The 20,022-nt window shown below is 45.0% G+C and overlaps 1 protein-coding gene and 1 non-coding gene across 32 annotated transcripts in view; one reads left to right on the top strand and one right to left on the bottom strand.

Annotated features, from left to right (window-relative positions):
* The window catches only part of TCF7L2 (transcription factor 7 like 2), a 199,032-nt gene that overhangs the window by 162,046 nt on the left and 16,964 nt on the right, over nt 1-20,022 (bottom strand). The gene's annotated exons all lie outside the window — the stretch shown is intronic.
* On the top strand, nt 10,138-10,210 carry TRNAG-CCC (transfer RNA glycine (anticodon CCC)). Its single transcript has one exon. It is a non-coding gene; the product is annotated as a tRNA-Gly (tRNA).

Below are 20,022 nucleotides of genomic sequence, written 5' to 3'. Positions count from 1 at the left end.
CGGAGCTGGGGTCAAAACCTCCCTGGGTTACAGGGGGGTGGTATCCATCCAATTAAACCAATGCCTGGGGCGGGCGACAGGCGGGGTTGTGGGGGGGGTGGGATTTAACGTGATCTGTTTTTTTTAACAGGGAGTCTTTATATCTTGTCTCTGGCAAAGAAAAGTCACATATTGCCCAACACAACAGGGCACATCACAGAATCCAAAGTCTGAGAAATCTGACTCTTCCTAAAAAAGTTAAACGTAGAGCTATTAATAGCATAAAATTCAGCAAATTCCACTCCTAGGTATACACCTAGGAGAAAGGAAAACATACATCCATACAAAAACCAATGAATGGATAAAGAAAATGTGGTGTATATCCATACAATGGAATATTATTTGGCCCCCAAAAAGGGATGAAAACCTGATATATGCTAAAAGATGGAGGAACTCTGAAAACATGATGCTGAGCAGAAGCAGCAGGACACAAAAAGCTATATATTTCATGATTCTGTTTATATGTAATGTCAAGTATTGGGTAAATCCACAGGGGTCGCTAGGGGAGGGGGGAAATGAGGGGTGACTGTTAATGGGTATGCAGTTCCTTTTTGAGTGTGTGATAAAAACCTTCTGGGACAAGATAATGCAGATGGTTACACCACTCTGTAAATATACCCCAAATCATCAAATTGCACACTTTAAGTAAGACAATCATATGGACTGTAAATATATACATCTCAGGAGAGCTACTGGTCCAATGCAGGGCGGGGAGCAGGAGGCAGCCCACGGCAGAAAGCATCTTTACAAGCATGTTATTTCTAAAGACACACTCCCAGGTCCTGCCTTCAGAGATTCTGATCAGTAAATGGGGTAGAAAGAGGACACACAAGAAATCTCAATTTTCAACAAGGTAAGAGTTCTCTGATCACAAAAGCCTGAAGCATAATGACCTAACACTTCATTCCAGAATCTCAGAGAAGGATCAATGCAGATTACTTCAGGAGAGGCCTGGAGGGTGGGGGAAGGGCAGAGCCTGGAGCCTTCCATAGGATGCTCTAACCACCTTCCATCCCATGTCCCACGATTCCCTCTCCTCTCAGGAGCTCCAAGCCCTTGGCGAAGACAACACAAGCGTACTGCCCAGCAGCGTCTAGTTCAGGAGGCCTCGCTGGGCAGGCTGCACTTCTTTTTGATTCCAGAAATGTTAGCCCAGCGCCCAGGCGATTGGCAGTGAGCTGGAACTCAAACCCAGGAATCCCAACGCCCGTGCATTCTCACCTCCAGTTCCCACAAAAGTCTCTTTGTTGGGGTTGGGTGTCTCCCGGAGGGCATGCCTCCCTCCCAGGGCTGGGGAGAGGAGGCGAGGGTGGTGTGTGGAATGGAATCTATGCCACCGACATGCATTGTCTGCTCGCCAGGTTGCCCAATCCCACCACCCGAGGGGACGGATGGGAAGCGCTCTCCTGGGCTTGGCATGGGGCGTCCTGGAGGGAATCGGGGCCCGCCCCTCCCCAGGCCTCACTGCCCGCATCCTGCCAGTGCAACAGGGCTTGAACGAACAACGGGGCTCTTGTTCAGACACGCATTTTAGCCAGTGAGGTTACCCTCTAGAAATACTTCCAAATACATACATAGGCCAGTCCATCCTGAGGTCTACATGCTGCCCGGCTTTCGGCACGATGCTGGCCCCCGTGGCATTTCATCTCCCCACTGGCCCCGGCAACCACCTCTGTCCTCCTTCCTGACCCAGGCGAGGTCTCCTGGGAAACCAGAGGCAGAAGCCACAGGCTCACTAGCCTGCAGCTGGTGATCACAGCAAGTCAGAGTTCTCCTCCCAAAGCCCCTGCCGCCTTTCCCAGGGAGATCTCTGCTCAAGGTGCCAGGCGGCCCAGGCTGGCAAAGAAGGACCATCCCGGCCGAGGGGTCACACCCTGAGCCCTCTGGGCAACAGGAGACACTCCCCCGTGGCTTTTCCTCTCTGGAGGAGGGGGTCCCTGCTTTCTGAACCCCTCAGGAGTATGAATTCAGGAGGGGTACTCTACTAATAAGATCTCTGCCACACTCACTTCCCAGAGAGGGAAACTGAGGCCCCAAAGGTACTGAAAGAAGCCACAGCTCTGGGCCCCTCTGCCTGGCCAGGAGAGATCCAGGACCTGAGGAAGGCCACAGGAATGCGCACCTTGATGGGGCTTCCAAGAAGGCAAGAGGCAGCTTTGAGCTATAAAAATACAGGATTCAGACTGTGACCAAAAGACACAGAACGGTCTCACATTTAAACGCCTGCCTCACATCACTTCTCCCCAGAGGGCTTCAACCACACGTTGTCCCTTTTGGTGCTTTAAACTTCCCACTGGATGAGTGAGCACTACTCCCATTTTAAAGGTGAGAAACATACTTGAAAATGTGAAGGAACTAGAAGCACCTGTCATGTTAATTTTTAACATCCTTTCAGATCGTGAGATTGTGCACCTGCTCCCAAATTTAAGGAATTAGGAAGTATGGCTGGGGGAAGGCAAATAAATTTTACCAACCTGAAACTGCTCTGATATTTAAAGGCTATAATTAAAAGTTGTCCTTCAAGCAACGGGGAAAAATAAAAAATAAATCTGCGTAATTTGAGTTGCCCTGGGGATCTGCAGGACAGTCACTAACAAAACACTCCAGCCCCCATTGCTGTGTGTCCGACTCTGTGGAGAAATAACTATTTGTGGGCCACGTGCAGGAGTCCTGAGAGGCAGGCAATTGTCTTTATATTATTAACAGTAATGGAAACACACTACTCAGAATAATCATTCCTACATCATGCCAACCTGAACTTTCATTTCACTGTATGAGCTGCTGGGCATCAAAGCCAACAAATTCGCAGAAATGCTTGGGGAAGGAAGGAGGAGGGAAGAGAATAAAGCCCAGCCCCCTACCTACCACCATTCCCTCACCCCATCCATTAGAAAACATATTTCTAAATAAATCATGAGAAAGCCCGATCTACAAAATATTCCATAGCGCTAGGTGAGCTGAAACCCCCAAAACATCATTTTAAAAAAAAAAAAAAAAAATGTTTAGACCTCAATCTCACTGATTCATCTACCCCCACCTCGGTCCAAATTAGATGAAATGCTATCATGCTGCTGTTTTAAAACAGTGTCCGAGAAGGTAGAAAAGGTTACCCACAGCAAGCAAGGACTGCCATCCTCACCATAGCAACGCGCCTATTTATAATATGGTCTACCTGCTTCAAAGGCTTGTACAAGACACTCAAGGCAAGTCTAGTGCTACATCCAAGCCGAAGATGAGCCGGAAACTCTCATGAGCATGTCAATGAAACACTTCCAATTACATTACATGCCACAATTATTAGCATTGACTATCAATTTTTTTTTCCCTTTCCTCTGAAAGCAAAAGCAAAGGGGAAAATGAATTAAGACAGATTCTAGGACATAGGAGAAACCCAGCATGTGACTTTCCAAAGTGCTCTGGCTATTTTTTCTTAATGGTTAACCCCAGAGGCAGAGACAGGAAAGAGGGGTTTCACAGGAGGCCCACAGCTGAGGGTGCTGATCATCGCCAGGGTCAGGCACGCGCAGACTCGTAAGGTGCCCACGGGCCCACAAGCAAGGCCTCGACCACGCACGCCAAACAGAAATTCAGCCCAGACTCAGATCTACACTGGACCTTGGAGGGGCAAAGAGGTTTTTGTTTTAGAGGCAGATATGGGCAACCACATCCAATTACTCACTTGCAAAAGGATTCCAATTCACCCCCAAGGTCCATGTGTCCAAAGAGGAACCCAGCCGTATTCCCAGCAGCAGCCTTCCATTTCCATGTCAAAGTAGCAACTACATTCAACCAGGCCCGGATGCAAATCACAGTGTGGTCACTTACTAGCCATGTATTTGGGGGAAAGTCCCCTACCTTTCTTCAGTTTTCTCAACTGTAAAATGGGGATGATGCACAAAGTTGCCTTGAGCATTCAGTTTAAAATTATATGGCATGTTCTAGAAACTGACACATAGCAAAAGTTCAGCAAGCAACATCTATTCTTTTCTCTTTTTGCTACTTAAAGTTCTTCCTGCAGTGATGACTGCCCAGTGAACAAAGCCTCAGCTCGCATACACGAGAGAACCACAAGAATACCTCAAACATGTGAGGTATTTACCCTACCCTTATCACACAGCCATCTCATTTCATAGATAGAAAAACTGAGGCAGGACTCACATATGTACCAGTGATAAGGCAAATGTTCAAACCTGGGGGGTCAGGGGGAAGTTAAGAAAAATAGAAGGGTGAGTGACTTACAGGAACCACGAGCAGAAGGCAGACAGAAAGAGACCCACACTGTTTTCATTCAGTCAAATGGAAGACAGACAAAAAGAAACCCTTGGACCAGAGTGAGTGGCACCAAAGGCAGGGGGTCACAACTCCAGACACCCTACTCCGCTGAGCACTTTCTTCTCCCAAAAGATGTGCAGCCCTACAGGGCAGGGGCTACGTCACTGCATTCAGGCATCCCGAGAGTAATGGACACACTGCAGACCCCAAATAAAGAGCCTGCTCTGCTAAATTCATTCAGGGCTGCGGGCATGGGGGGAGCTTCAGCTTCATATTTCCCCTGAAGGGTTTCTTTACCAAAATAAAGGCAAAAGTCACAATGTTATTTCACTCTATTATCACAATAATCCTTGGAAGAACATTTTTTACTATGTCTAATTTACAGGCAGGGAAACTGAGGTTTAGGAAAGTACCAGCTCAAGATCATACAAAGCCTCAAAACAGCAAAGCCAGAATTCAGAGGTGGGGCTGTCTGACTCTAGAGTCAAGCGCTTGACCACTTCGTTATTCTTGATCATCCTCTTGATGTATCGTGTAGAAGAGTTGTTAGTCACGAGCAAATGTCAGTAAGTGTTTTCAAAATGGAAACACAAAAGAAATGGGCAACTCGGGTTATAGCTCCCGAGGCTCACAAAACCCTAGATCAACCACAGCTGAGAGCGCTTCACCTCGGCCTTGCATACCCACTGCAGACATCTTGGAAAAAAAGAATTCAAAGCATACCTTCAACCACCCAACTCTGCAAGAGAAAGCCCAAAAGCAACACCAGCAACATCAAATAGATTCGATTTGTTCAGGGTGAGAGTCCCTTGGACTGCAAGGAGATCAAATCAGTCAATCCTAAAGGAAATCAACCCTGAACATTCATTGGAAGGATTGATGCTGAAGCCCAAGCTCTATAACTTTGGCCACCTGATATATTGGGAAAGACCCTGATGTAGGGAAAGATTGAAGACAGGAGGAGAAGGGAACGACAGAGGATGAGATGGTGAGATGACATCACTGACTCAATGGACATGAGTTTGAGCAAGCTCCGGAAGTTGGTGATGGACAGGGAAGCCTGTCATGCTGCAGTCCATGGGGCCACAAAGAGTCGGACACGACTAAGGACTGAACAACAACAAAGGAATTCAATTATTCCAAACCAGGAATCGAGCATCACCAAAGAAAAGGGAGCAGGAGGTCAGGGCAGCACCCACCTGAGTGGAGTTCTCGAACTTGACACCTTCTCAAAATCTTCATGGTGGGGGAGTGGAGGTTCCGTGGAAAAGGGAAGGACGTGGAAAAGGCCCTAACACATCCTCTGAGCCACAGCCTGAGTACTTCTCCACCAGAGAAAAACATAAGTGCAACAACAGTGACTTCTAAGTGTGCAGGCCGATTATAGCTTTACTTTCAAAAGAGCTTTGATTGATCTTTTTTGATAGACCTGAAATAAATTAAACTAGATTGACTCACTTGAGAATGGACTCTAATCCCTTAGTCAGATCCCGGAGAACTCAAACCAAACCAGCTGTTAATTTAGGCTTTATAAGATAAAGCATGAGAAATCCAAGCTGATGTACCCCAGAGCAAAGCTTACATCATCTCTGTAAGCAATCAACTCACTGCTTCTTTTAGGAACTAATCAGTTCTTGGGTAAGTGGGTGCCAAGCCTGCATTCTCACAGCGAAACTGGCTCAGAGAAAGGAAGAAAGGCGAGAGAGGAAGAAATATCCTGAGAAACACTGGGCTGACTCACTCCTCCACAAGTTCAGAACCAGCCCAAGACATTTCCCTTCGGCTTTCTCCTAGTCATCCATCTCCGGCTTCGGAAACTGCAACAGCTTGACCGGAGGGGCCTCAACACCAAGAGAGAGGAAGCCACTGACACTCTGAATATTTCTTTAACAAAGGGAGGGGGTGCAGAATTACCCAGAAAATACTCCCCACTACTTTTTTAATCCCCTCATCTTTGAAGATCATACTGTCCCCTTTATCTTGGCTTCTGGGTGCCTTTATTTGAATATAGGAATCTCAAGGCTTTCAAGTGGCGGCTGCCCATGGCATTAATAGAGTTAACAAGCACATACATACATACGTACACACACACACAACTGCAGGCTTCTTCCCAAGCTACGTCCTACTCACCGACAGGCAGCCCTCCCAACTTTCACCAGCACTTTTTTTTGGAAAGGGGTTCACGCCTGCCTCCCAAGTGAAAACGGAATTCACCTCAATGGGGCCCCGAACCACAGCATCACCCCAGAAGACTCCAATACAGCCCCTTTACTTCTTACAAAAACTGGCTCCTAAACAATGATGTTTCATAGAACACTGTTTACCGAACATAAGGGGATCAAGAACTGAAATCCAATTTAAGGAATTATAGTGCCTTCGCACTGTTTTTCTTCAACGATGAAAAAAGACAGGCATGTTGTTTCTGGAATTAAGCCAGAAGAAACTGATCCTTGTAGTAATACAAGAAAAAAAAGAAAGAAATCAATGTATGTGTTTATGTGTGTGGTTGGGGGGAGGGGAACAACTAAAACACGAATTAGAACCTGAGCAGCAAAATGAATTTGTCTCCTGCTGTAGAAGGATCCTGAAGCTGATTCCCAAGTCCTCTTTTTAATACCTATTTGACAAGGAGAATACAGTTCATCTCTTGATACTTCTGAGAAGCAGAAACAATGTAACCAGAAACGATGGCATGAAAATCAACAAGATGTCTGTCCACTCACCTTCATTTGTAGCAAAATGAACTGGTACCTCAAAGAGTTAGAACCTGGTAGGTAGACAGACATCATCCCCTTTAAATAAAAGTAACCACTGTAGAGCCATACTCAGCACTGGCCACTGTATGCATGTTTTCCTATTTAATCTTCTGAGATCCCTTTTGTTCCTGTTTTATAGATAGAAGTGCTGTGGTTAAGGAGCTCCCAGAACTGGCCAAGACCCTACATGCACTAAATGGGTGTGACCTGAGATCCCAGCTGTGTCTAACTTGAGTGCCAGGGCCCTCATTCATCATCTTAGAATGCCTTCTTTTTACAGCAAAAAATTACTGAACTCCTGTTAAAAAGGCACTTTCACAGCTCCCCACCATTGTGCACATCCTGTGGAGGCATTCCACAGGTAAGCAAACTGAGACCCAGAGAGAAAGCTCTGCACAGCCAGGTAACGCAGTGCCTCTAAACCTAGCTGTGCTCTGAGCTCCTGAACCCCTCACTCTAATTATGAAGCTGCATCCTCTGCCTTAATTAATTCTTCCCTACTGCCGTTCCCAAAGACAAAGTCCTCCCTAGAGGAAAACGTCTTGCCTCACCAAGTGCTGCCTGGGGAAAGAATTTTGCGATTGGTGTTAATTTGGGAGGAGGGGGGCACAGAAAGGAGGCAAAACTATTAGATGAAGTAAATTAAGACATTTCTGAGAGGTATGGAATAAATCAACACTTAGGGGCACTGACCAATTAAAAAGGTCCAGCACTGCTCTGGATAAACGCTACAGCATCAGCCAGGGTGCTACCCAACGACAGAAGAAGGAGGCAGGAGAAAACGCAAGCCCCTCTGCAGCCCAAGGCCACTGACCAGCTACAAAGGCCTGGCCAACGCCAACAGAAATTCCATACCTTTCTATGAACAAATCTGCTCAATACAAGTCTTTTTTTTTTTTTTTTCAAGGGAGGGGGGAGGGCCAGAGAGTGTAAACACACTCATCCATTGTTTTACACCTCCCAAAGCCAAAAAAGGTCCACTGACTGTTTTCTGATTTCTCATATTTCACTGTCTCTTTTCCTTTTGGCCTCTGAAAAAGCTCGAGAGAGAGAGCCATGAGAACAGACCAGTCTCCCAGCCCTGTGTGTCAATCTGACCTCCTGCAAACCAGGGAGGTTTGAACTGGACCTTCCGGAACCAGGAGGTGTTAGAAACAATGGCTGCTGTCAAGTCAATTGGGAGAACCAATGTCATTTCTTAACCTCCACTGAGAATAAATCATTCTGGACAAGCTCCTGACTGTATCACTTTTGCCCAAGTGGAAGTGTGAACAGACCTGACCTCCTCGTCCACTAGCAGATTCTATGCCCAGGAGAACTTCCCAGGAAAGTTCCAGCGAGGGGACCTGTGTTGCGGGCAGGGACTCAACTGCAGAGATGCTACCCGCTTCCCCCATGGGTGCTGGCACCCAGAGTCCCAGAGCAGTTGGCTTCCAATCACAGACTTTTTAGGCCTCTTGCCCTCAGTAACCCACTAGGGTCGCTCGTCTTTGAGGCAAAGTGCATGAGGAGGGGGCTGTTACACGCTTATTACAAATCCAGACAAACAACAGCCTGACCACAGCGGCCCTAGGAAACTTCTCATAAAGAAAGAAGTAAGTGTTATTGGGTTTGCAAGCCAGGAGCCAGCCCCTCTGCCTTTCAAGGCCCCAAAAGGATTCCTTTTCAAATCTATTTTCTTTAATGAAGTTCGAAGCAATAGAAATTTGCCCAAAGAAGAGAGCAGGCCCTACGACTAAAAGGCCACAAATTCCTGTCTTGCTGTCACTAATTTCATGCCCATCAGAAGCTGAATAATTCGAAGTCCAGTCTCCCGATTGGTTTTTTGTCTGCCCTCCCCAGGGAGATAAATTATGTCACAACACAGACTCTTCCACCCTAGAGCTCTTCAAAAGGTATTCTGGCCTCCTGACTCGACCCACTCTCTTACAGGAGAAGTCACTCAGAGCCAGATTCTTTTGTCAGCAAGGGGGGAAGAAAGAGCAGAAAAAGGTGTGTGACACAATACATCACCAACTTGTCACCTCGGCCAGAGTGTTAACAGTGTGTTCAGGGTCATCCACTGTCGCCGTGTGCCTGGGGCCGATGGGCTTCCCAGGACACCCAACTGCTAACAGTAATGACACCACGTAACCTTTCTCATGGACCAAGCTCTGGACTACATCTCCTCACAGCATCTCACAGAAACCCACAGTAGGCAAGCCCTCTTATGAAACCCATTTTCCACAGATGCGAAAACTGGGGCACAGAACCATGATCCATCTACCCAATTTAAAAGTTTTCGGCTTTATGCAAAATAACAAAATCAAGAAACGGAAAGGGGTGGAAATCAAATGCTGGGATAAAGAAAAGTTCATATGTGATGGGAAATTCTGACCTGGAAACTCGTTAATGAGGAAAAAAATATTTCCTGCCAGAGGAGACGAGAGGAGACAGCAAGGGAATCGGGGGAAATTCAGAGAACAGGAAGATCAATCACAAGCAGGTCTAGATGTTTCCAAAATAGTCCTTAGAGGCATTACATAACTAACACAGAAGGAGAGAGAAGCTCCAGCTGGGGAGCCTTTGTGACCAGGATGGGAAGAGTGGCTCTGCAGCCACTGGCCAGGGTACTGGGGCTCCAGGCGAGATCTTCAAGCCCAGTATTCCTGGAGAAGGCCATCCCCCCGCTCCCTGTCCTCAGACTCCCGCAACCCAGAAGCCCCAGCACCTCTGGTTCCCAAGCAGCCGGGCTGACAAGCCGTGATGGCAACGAGAAACCACAAACCATGAAGGGAACCAGAAGTCGGGCGAAAGATAAAAATCCACTCTCACGGAAAAAGCAACGATAACAGAACCACGGAGGTCGAAATCAAAACCATATCTGCTTTGCATGGGGCATGTGGTTTTGTGTGTGTACTTTCTACATGTCAGCTCATCCGTTCCTGTCACGTGCAAGTCACCGTCAGGCTCCTTTAACTGCTATGCAAAACCGGGGACCCGGAGAGAAGCATTTGGGCCAAAAATTCCAATAAGAGCAGAGGAAGAAAACACTAGATAACTCTCATTATTTTTTTTTTTTAAAGGAACCTCCCTGGTGGTCCAGTGGTTAGGACTCCACACTCCCAATGCAGGGGTCCTAGGTTTGATCCCTGGTCAGGGAACGAGATCCCACATGCTGTAACTAAGACCCGCTGCAGTCAAATAATAAAGAAATAAATAAATAATTTTTTTCTAAAACAGTTGTGGAGGCAGGACACCCAACTCAGCCTACAATGAGGATTTTGGTGCTTTTCCTACACTTTCCTAAAATGACAAAATCATAGCAGGAGTAGCATGCTTCTGAGGAAATGATAAGTATATTCAGATTTATTTTTTGATGAAGATAAACTGGCAAATGTAACCCAACTAAAAAGCCACCAGAGTGAAACACAGCATTTTTTCTTTGATTGCCCTTTTTTTTTGGGGGGGGGGGGGTGCAGGCGACCCCCTCCAAGGAAAAAGGGTCTAACATGTGACTGAAGCCTTTTCCTCTAGAAATCAGACCATGAGTGCCAATCCTTCAGACACAAATGGCTTCACATGTCAGGTTGTCTGTGGGGAGACATTTGTCATCTGCTTTCACTCACCAGTGTGAAAATGTGACAAGTGACAAGTTTTTTAAGACAACACAAAACAAAATCGGGTGCACAAACCACATTGGTGGTTTGCTAAACACATCCTTTTGAGCTTGGGGACATTTTAGAACATTCCTTTAAGTTCTCTTTTCACAAAAAAAAAAAATGTGCCTGCCTACGTTGGGTCAGTGGGAGTTTTTTTGTTTTTTTTTTTAATTAACAGGAAAATTCTTGGCTTCTGCAGCAATGATTAAGAAATAAATGCTGCTGGATTCCAAAATAAAAACTAAGTGACTGGAGACCAAGAGGAGAGAAGAAGGGAGGTTTGCTTTCGATTTTAAGGATAAGAACCAAACGAAGAACTCTCTAAATCCTGAAACATCTCCTGAATTGTCTTATAGATTGCATACATCAATTAATCTCTAATCGAGAACATGATACCATAATTTTTTTAATTCTACAGAAAATAATTTTAAGCTAACGAGTTGATATTATCTATTTCATTTTTGTGCCATATTTTAAGTATTCCTAGGTCTTTTACTATATAGTTATATCTTAGGATCTAATCAAAATGGCAAAAATGCCCCTTTGCGCACATGGCTGCCAGATTTCAGCTCCATTCTGTTCAGAAAGGGACAAGTTGGTCGAGAAAGCAACCCCCCAGGATCCTGAAAAGACTTACCCCTAACATGAACAGGCCATTCTACCCACCGGGTACTTACTTCTAACATGAACAGGCCTTTCTACCCACTCAGTAGATGTTTTCTTTTCTTTAAGAGTCTGTTTTCCAAAAACCCCCTGATTCATTGCCTGCCCAGTGTACACTGTCTATACCCTACTCTCAGGAGTATAAATCTTGAAAGCGCTTTTGAGCCAAAGCAGACAGAGCACCCATAAAACTCATGGAATGCAAAGGATGCTCCTCCTTTCAGTGCAAAGAACCTTCATTCAGATTCAGAAGCCCATCTTGATGTTTCTCCCAAATTCATTTAGGTGCATTACTTATTCTGAAATGATTGGGAGGTCTACCCACAGGCAGGTCAACTTGACGGCTTCACTGTGCTGGTGGGTTTTGGTGGAGATGACAGTTTAAATTATCTCAAAGTATTCTGCCTAAATTCTACTGCTAAACTAGTTCAGAACATTCAGATTCAGTATTGGGCCATACTGGTAAAGTCTTAATTTTTTATCATCATCCTGAGATTGGTTCTTCAATGGAGTTGAAGAAAGGAAGCAAAATTCTAATAAATTTCCCTCTGGGAAAAAAAGATTGTCTGGAATGGACACTCAATGTATATACCACAACCACATACAATGAACTGTACCCCAATTCCAGAAAAAAAAAAAAAAAACTCCTAGGGCTTTAGCCTTCATTTACACCAGCACTCCCAATGGTTAGATTTATGGGCTGGGGGCAGGAGTGCACAACCATGAATTTCTTGGTGGTTCACTGCCAAGCTCTTTTCACACTCCAGTCTTTCAAATGCTCCTTTCAACAAGCCAGGAGTACAAGTCCAGTCTACTCCACAAAAGAAAAGAAAGAAGAAAACCCAAAACCAAAAGAGAAAAACCAAACAATAACAGACTCAATGGGAGACTTTACCAACTCCTCCCAAAACAAAAGGAAGCTAACTAGAGTCTTCTAAGAACACCCTGGACCAAACCAACATGGGGTGGGGGGTGCAGGAGTAACATCAGAAATCTTTAGTTATAAATCATAAAATTCCTAGAATGCAAACTACTGGGTAAATCCAGAATACAAAGTCCTTATAGATCCTAACGAGTCTGAGTTGTTAGCTCTTTAGCTCTAAAATCTACTTTTCTAAAGTCCAATGTTCAGTGAATACCTCACCAGTACATCCTGAGCGCCCACGACACAGGAAGCTGGGTTACCACTCAACAGCTATTTTAAAATAATAGAAAAGTTTAAACAGACAAGCCCTTCCAAACTCTCTTCCAGATATGTACCCTACATGCATTTCAGAATAATCATGCCCTCTTAACTGCTTTCTAGTAGAGAATCAAATGCCCCAAGATTATCAATTTAAACTTAGCTGTCCTTTTTCCTCTCTTTCTCTCTCACTCTCTTTTTCTCTCTTAAATCATCATCCAGGAACTATAAAGAGCATTTTTTAGGCTCCCTACTACAAGGTTTGGAAAAACCGACAAGGATATTGGGGAGCTGGAAACACAGAAGAGGAACCTCAAATTTCCTTTATATTTTGGACTGTCAGCAGCATTTAAGAAAAACACCTCCTCTCATTTCTGCTTCACATGTTTTCCTTATTGGTTCATTTACACAGCGCTGCTCTGCGGACGGCAGTTAGTACATCGTTTTGTCATTTCTGCCTTTCCCCGCCATTAGTGCAGGCTTCTGAGACGACACCCCAGCTGCCTCCCCAAGTGGCCAGCAGCATCCACACATCCCTTCCCTCCAAGCGGTCCCCCCGTTGACTAATGTTCACCAACACTCATACATCATTCCCAAATTGGTCCAAATGAATTAAACACAGCTCTGCTTAACATTACGAGATTTAAATGGATTTTCTCTCTACAGGTCTGCCCCATAATTGGGTTTATCCATCTTGTTGAAGTACAGTTTACACTTGCTAACATCACGCCAATTCAAGCTACATTTTCTGCTCCAGTGGCAGGAGCAAGGCAGATTTGTCATCGGATCATAACAGGTAATTCAAACAACAATTAGTTTGATGACGGCCCGTATGTCAATGTCTGCTCCCAGCAGCCCTGTGCTCTCTGTTCCTCAAGATGAATTGTCTTCACAATTCTTCAATTTCAATCATCAGCAATGCTTACTGAATCAACTTAAAAACTATTGACACAAGACTATCTTCCCTACAGGGTAGCCTAACCAAAGCCCTAGTCTCCTTCCCGCCCTCCACACCCCCCAAGAATGGGCTACTACCACACACATATTCATTTTCAAGCCTTGAATAATTTCTGACTGTCAACCAAAGTTCTTTATTATTCTAGTGTCACATCTGAACCTCAAAATTCAGGGAGGCACAAGGTTTGGGAATAGAAAGGAACAAATTTTTTCGTGCGAGCTCATGTATCTACAAGAAGGAAAATGCTTGTTTAATGGGTTTTTTTTTGTAAGTCCCCTGCAAGAATTCATGACAACTGTCAAAGTCTGAGAAAATGTTATAATCCAGCGGATAACACTACTTGTCATTAAAAATAGTAATAATAAGTTAACTAGACTCCAAACATCTTGAAAATTAGCAGACCATCACATACATATAAACCAGTCCAAACATGCTTATACATTGTTTGAGCGATGCCAAAGTTATTAAGACAGGGTGCAAATTCATGTGCTGAAGGAGAACTGAAATCAAAGCATGAGATACCTGGGAAAGAAAATCAAGTTTACATGGGGATTGAAGGCCTATCTCAGATTATTTGGTTGAATACTAAAAATTATACATATTGGCCTCTCATGTTTGAAAGAGGCTGTTTTGAAAAAAATGCACACTTATATACCCTGTTCCCTTTCTGCCCACAGCATACAGTATGTAAACACATTCACTCCCCTGCTGTATACCTAGTATGGCCCAGGCATTCCTGCATGGAGCTCTGAGGAGAGAACAAGGAATAAGACACAACCTCAGAAAAGCTCCATATTCTAGTCAATGTTGCAAGGACAAGGCAGGATTTTCAAGTGACATAAGAGAAATGTAAACAGCAACCAAGAGGAGTCATAAATCTTTGTTACCCAGCAAAGATAGTCCACGTTATCAAATCTATCATGTGTGATGTTCTTGACAGGAAATAAAAAATGCATGTCAGAATAAGGCAGATTCGAAATCTATAAACGAGTACTTCGCATAGTTCTCAGTTAAAAACAGCTGCTTGTATGCTTATATGTATTAATCAGAGTGCCACTGCCCTGGCCCACCTCATCACAGACCTGAAGGTACTTCATCTCCCCCCCACCTTGTGGAAACAGGCACTATTATTAATTAACAGCATCATCCCCATTTTGCAGATTAGGCAATGGAGGTCTGGCAGAAACTGGATCTGAACCCAGGTTATCTGACTCCAGAAGCATGAGCTGAACACGCTTGTACCTGTCCCTTTTACATGCAAAGCTAACGCTCCCATAGCCTTAATGGCAGGGTGCTCACTCTACGCTGATAAACTGAGCCCTGTGATTCTCAACCAGGTGCAATCCAGGCCCCGGGGGACATTTGGCAAGATCTACAGACATTTTTGGCCATGGCGTTGGGTGCTAGCGGCATGCAGAGAGTAGAGGCCAAGCAACAAACATCCTAGCATGCACAGGACAGTCTCCTATGCAACAAAGAATCATCCAGTCCAAAATGTCAATAGAGTGCTGTGGTGGAGAAGCCTGCACTAAGGCGTCATATCTCATCCAGCCCACAAGGACATGCCAATATCCGGCCTGGGCCTCAGTCCGTGTAGAAGTTGGTGCAACCAAGTGTCTTTCCGACTGGCACCTCAAAACACTGAAGTTTTGTGAAGATGCTTCAGAGAGTCCACAAATATTCAGTTCTCATGTTTCATTTTCTAACATGCCAAAGACAAAGAAATACATAGTACCTTTGCCTACTTTTAGGCTTGACATATTTTTAAAGTCTTAATGTATTACTCATTAAAATATTAACCCACCAACCCCCCAAAGGTTTTGGCAGAACCTTCAGGAAGAATGGCCTTCCATTTCTGTTTAATAGAAGAGTATCCTGAGATTCCAAGGGAAATGATTCAAAAAAAAAAAAAAAAATTTGCAGCCACTCATCAGTTTGACCAGGACGTGATACCACGCAACCAAACTCAACTCCAGAAACAAATTAAGTGCTAAGCTTGATAAGCCTGCAAATGTCAACCATAACCCACTTAGAAATGTCTGTGCGTAGCGAAACGGCCCCACGATTTTCAGGGACTTTATGAAAAGCAAATACTATTATAAAGTGCAACTTATAAAATGAAGTTACTAGGAATTCCCTGGCGGTCCAAAGGTTAGGACTCAGGGCTTTCACTACTGGAGCCCCGGGTTCAATCCCTGTTCAGGGAACTAAGATCCCACAAACTGCTTGGGACTTTGGGATTGACATGTACACACTGCTATATTCAAAAGAGATAACCAACAAGGTCCTACTGTATAGCACAAGGAAAGCCACTCAATATTCTGCAATAACCTGAATGGAAAAAGAATTTGAAAAAGCACAGATACATGCACTTTGCTGTACAATGAAACTAACACAACACTGTTAATCAACTATGCTCTAATATAAAATTGTAAATAAATAGAGGGCTGCAAGAAATTTTTAGTAAAATGAAGTTACTAAGACAATGCAACCAGCTGACTGCCACAGACCAGACCTTTACACCTACTGGCTGTGGTCCAAAAGGGGGACACCTATGGCTGATGGAAGTTGTTTCCATCCTTTCTGGCTGCTCTAGTCAAAGACAAACAGACCTTCTCTCTGTATCCTCATCAGCCCTCTTAGAGGCCATGCAGGCTGGGCCCCAAATGCCTTTAATATGGTGGAGAATGAACAGATGCAAATATCTCAACTCATACAAATACATTGATGAAATTAGAACAGATAGAAGTTAAAAACCAGAAAGTAAAAACTGGACTGTTTTCTTTTATCTGGCCAATGTAATGCAACTGCTCTTGGCTCAGAGAAGAGGATAACATCTCCTTGAAAGATGGACATTAAGCCGAGTTGGACCCTTGGATTCCTGTTCTCCGCCCTGTTTCCACCAAGCGGTGGGACCTCGGACAAACCAATTCGCCTCTTCGTGCCTCAGCTTCCTTGTCTTTCAAAGTAGACTCCACCTTTGCTCCCCTCCCAAGAGTGCTCTAGGACCCAAGACTGTGATGAGCATCTCTTGGGAGTGTGCCAGAAATGCAGAATCCCAGGCCCCACCCAGGAACGACTGATTCCACATCTGCCTTTTCACAGCAAGGGGAGTCTGAGCAGCATTTAAGACCGCCAGGCCCCTCAGCTTCAGGCTCCCATAGGCCCTCATAGGAGCAGCAGAGTCCCTCCTCTCACCGGCACCGATTAACTCAAAGGACAATGACCATCCCCGAGATTACCGGGTAAAGAAACGCTCTCAAAAGAGAAGACTCTCCCACTGAAGAGACCTCCTTTTAGAACTCTGAACCCAAGCAGTCTCTTCTCCCCGAGGGAAAGAGTCAAGCTAAAATAAGCCAACAAACAAACAAGAGATTTTACAGCAGTTGTTCTCATGTAACAACATGCATCAGAATCACCCAAAGAGTGAGCCGGAATACAGATTCCAGCATCCTCCTCGGCGGGGGCGCTGTTTTTAAGGCTCCCCTGGGGTCTGTGACGAGTAACCAGAGCTGGAAAACACTGCCCTTGCTCAGTGGGTCTCAGAGTGCTGTCGTCAGAGAAGGGACATCAATCTTACCCGAAAATCTGCTAAAGCTTCAAGTATCAGGACCTACCCATACCTACAGAACCTGAAACTCTGGCGGGACCACAATTTGGGTCTCAACAAACCCACCTGGCACTTCCCAGATGATGCCTGCTCCAATCTGTGAAACAGAGACCATTCGTGATGACTGAGGACCTCAAAGGGGTTGAAACCCAGGATTCTGCATTTCTGAGCAGCTCTCAGATGGTTCCTCTGTATATAGCCCAGAAAGCCGCTTAGTCACCACTGCTTTAGGAACCCCAGAGCCTACTGAGCATTACATTCTGAGCAGAGAGAAGTCAGCACAAGGTTCTGGGGTACAGGCTCTCTCCGGGCTGACTGACCAGGTTTGAATCCTAATTTCCTGACTATCTATGGGCAAAACATCTCTGGTGTCTGAGTCTACATTTCCTGATTCACAAAATGGGGATAATGGTGGTAAAGAACAGCTACACCATTTGGGTTTCCTTCTGTGTCATTATGAAGAATCAATAAATAATTCGCATCCAGCACTTAACACCAGACCCAACGCGTCGGGAAAATTCAATAAGCAGAAGCTGATATTACTATCAGCTGTTGCTACTGCCTCTCATCCCTAAGACCAAGCACATCACTGCCCAAGCTACTCTATTATAAACAAAGAAATGCCTCTTCATGAGCCAAGCAAAAGTATCTGGTTCTCCTTGAATAATCAGGGGGGGAAAAGGCCTCAAAAGCTCATCAGAACCCAAGGGCAGACTAGTTTCTCACTCAAAACAAGAAAAAGTTACCCATCAAGTACTTGGCCAGTCATCAATTTTTACTTGGCAAGTGAAAATGACTGAGCAGCAAATAAGTGATCAATTGACTGATCAATTGCCTCTGGGGCAGCAGTTCCAAACCTTTGGAAGGCGAAACTCAGAACCCTGATTAAAAATGCAAATCTTCGGACCAAGTGGGATGCTTATAAGTCAGTATCCAAATCATCATTAGAACTGAATCTCCCTGATGAACTCCCCGGGGGCCTGGCACACACATAATTCACAATAAATCTTTCTGAATGAATGAACAAGCCTTTTGAGGTACGGACCTCAATTAGACAATTAGGCTAAAATGCACCACTACAGCAAATGAATGAATCTTTTGAATGAGTTAAAACTGGTATCCAGAGGCTTTGTCAAATTACTGTAGTGAAATGGCATCTAAGTCTGTCTCTCTCTCTCTTTCACATACATAAACACACACAAACTACATTCCTTGTGAAAAGTGGACATGAAGTCTCACAGCCAGTCTGGTGATGGAACTAAAGACCTGGACCAAGAACTGAAGCTGCTTCTGGGAGTTCCTCCTCTTAGGCTAGATTTGCTCCTCAGTGAAGATAGCAAATCCTCAAGAAACCTGAAAGGCCAGGAAAGTTGTGGAGCAACAGAGGGCCTCGAACCCAAGAGATGACAGCTTGAAATGTGAACTGGGGAAAGGCCAAGCCCTCTCAAACATCCCGCCCAAACCCACTGGTACAATTCACTGGCCATTCCCATCACAAACACCAAGGATCCAGTAGTGGAGAAAAGAGATGGACTCTCAGCCACAGCACCTCAGGAATCTTAACAATGTTAAGACGCAGACGACTCAGTGTCAAGTTCATATTCAAGACTAAAAGCCCAAGAGGGAACAAGAACACTCTCCAAGTTGTATCCTTCTCTTGCTGGCTCCACAAAGCGCCCAGGCTCCGAAGGAGAGTCCTCGGGCCATACTGAATCATGGCAGATGGGTTCTATGACCAAGCAGAAGGGATTGGGCTGGTGGAACTCGGATGGAAGCCTGCAAGCCTGAGGAGGAAAGGGGAAGCACACCCACTGCAGAATTTCCACCGCTCAGCTGTATAAACAAATAAAACGGTCCATTTCTTCTGGATCCTCTCCTAGTTGTCTTTGCGCACGCACACAGACACACACACACACAAACCACTTCACGTCCGAAAAGAAAAACAACCAAGAAAGGTCTACACAGTTTGTTTTTGCTGCATGTGGAGTTTTTTTTCCTAAATCACATCTGACTTGGTGTTAAAACATCAACCTTTGGCCAAAATACTCTTAAAACAAAGGCTTAATTGGTTCTGAATTCGCCCTTTTGAAAAACAAGGGAAATGTCTTCTGTGGGTCCTGACCTTGATCCCAGCACTGTTTGTGGGGTTGGAAGGAGTGTGGGAAGAGCTCTCTTTGGGGAGGCAGAGGAGATAGTGCCTAAACAGTTATCCATGTCAACTGCAGGGTACGCCTGGGAGGCACTGGAAAGGTGGACCCCTGGGTCCACCTCTGCGCTCAGCCTGCCCCATCTCTTCCGGGTTAAAAGAGACAGAGGGAGGAGTTCCCAGGAGCTGGGGCCACTGGAGCGTGGGCAAACTGGCCTGTGAGCCCACTTAGATCTTTTTACTGCTCCCCTTCCTATGTATCACTCACATATCCAACCACCACTAAGCTGGTGCATTTCAAATAGCATCACTTGAAATCCAGAGTTCAAGTCTCTCTTAAAAGGGCAATGCAAGCGAAGCACATATTACTCTCCCAGTCTACTCCTGAGTCTGAACAACAGAACCCAACACATACAGTCCTCCGAAAGATGCAGGTGAGAAAGTAACTAGGGCCTTATATTCATAACGGCAGGACAGAAGAATAAATATCCATTAGGAACCCAAATATCCTAAAGCACAGAAAAGACACGTGCATCATGGAATAGTAAGTGACAATAAAAAAAAAAAAAAAGCAAACTATTCTACAGGAAATAACAGGGATGAAACACACATATAATGCTGAGTAGAGCCCGACATAAGACTGTATTCTACACAATCTCACTTCTAAGACGCTAAAAAGCAGGCAAAACTAATCCATGGTGATAGATGAAACTAATCCATAGCAAGAAGTTTTGTCAGCAGTTGGGGGGGGGAC

Source organism: Muntiacus reevesi, chromosome 2 (assembly GCF_963930625.1).
Source record: "Muntiacus reevesi chromosome 2, mMunRee1.1, whole genome shotgun sequence".
Taxonomy (NCBI): Eukaryota; Metazoa; Chordata; class Mammalia; order Artiodactyla; family Cervidae; genus Muntiacus; species Muntiacus reevesi.
This window is presented reverse-complemented; position numbering and strand designations above follow the sequence as displayed.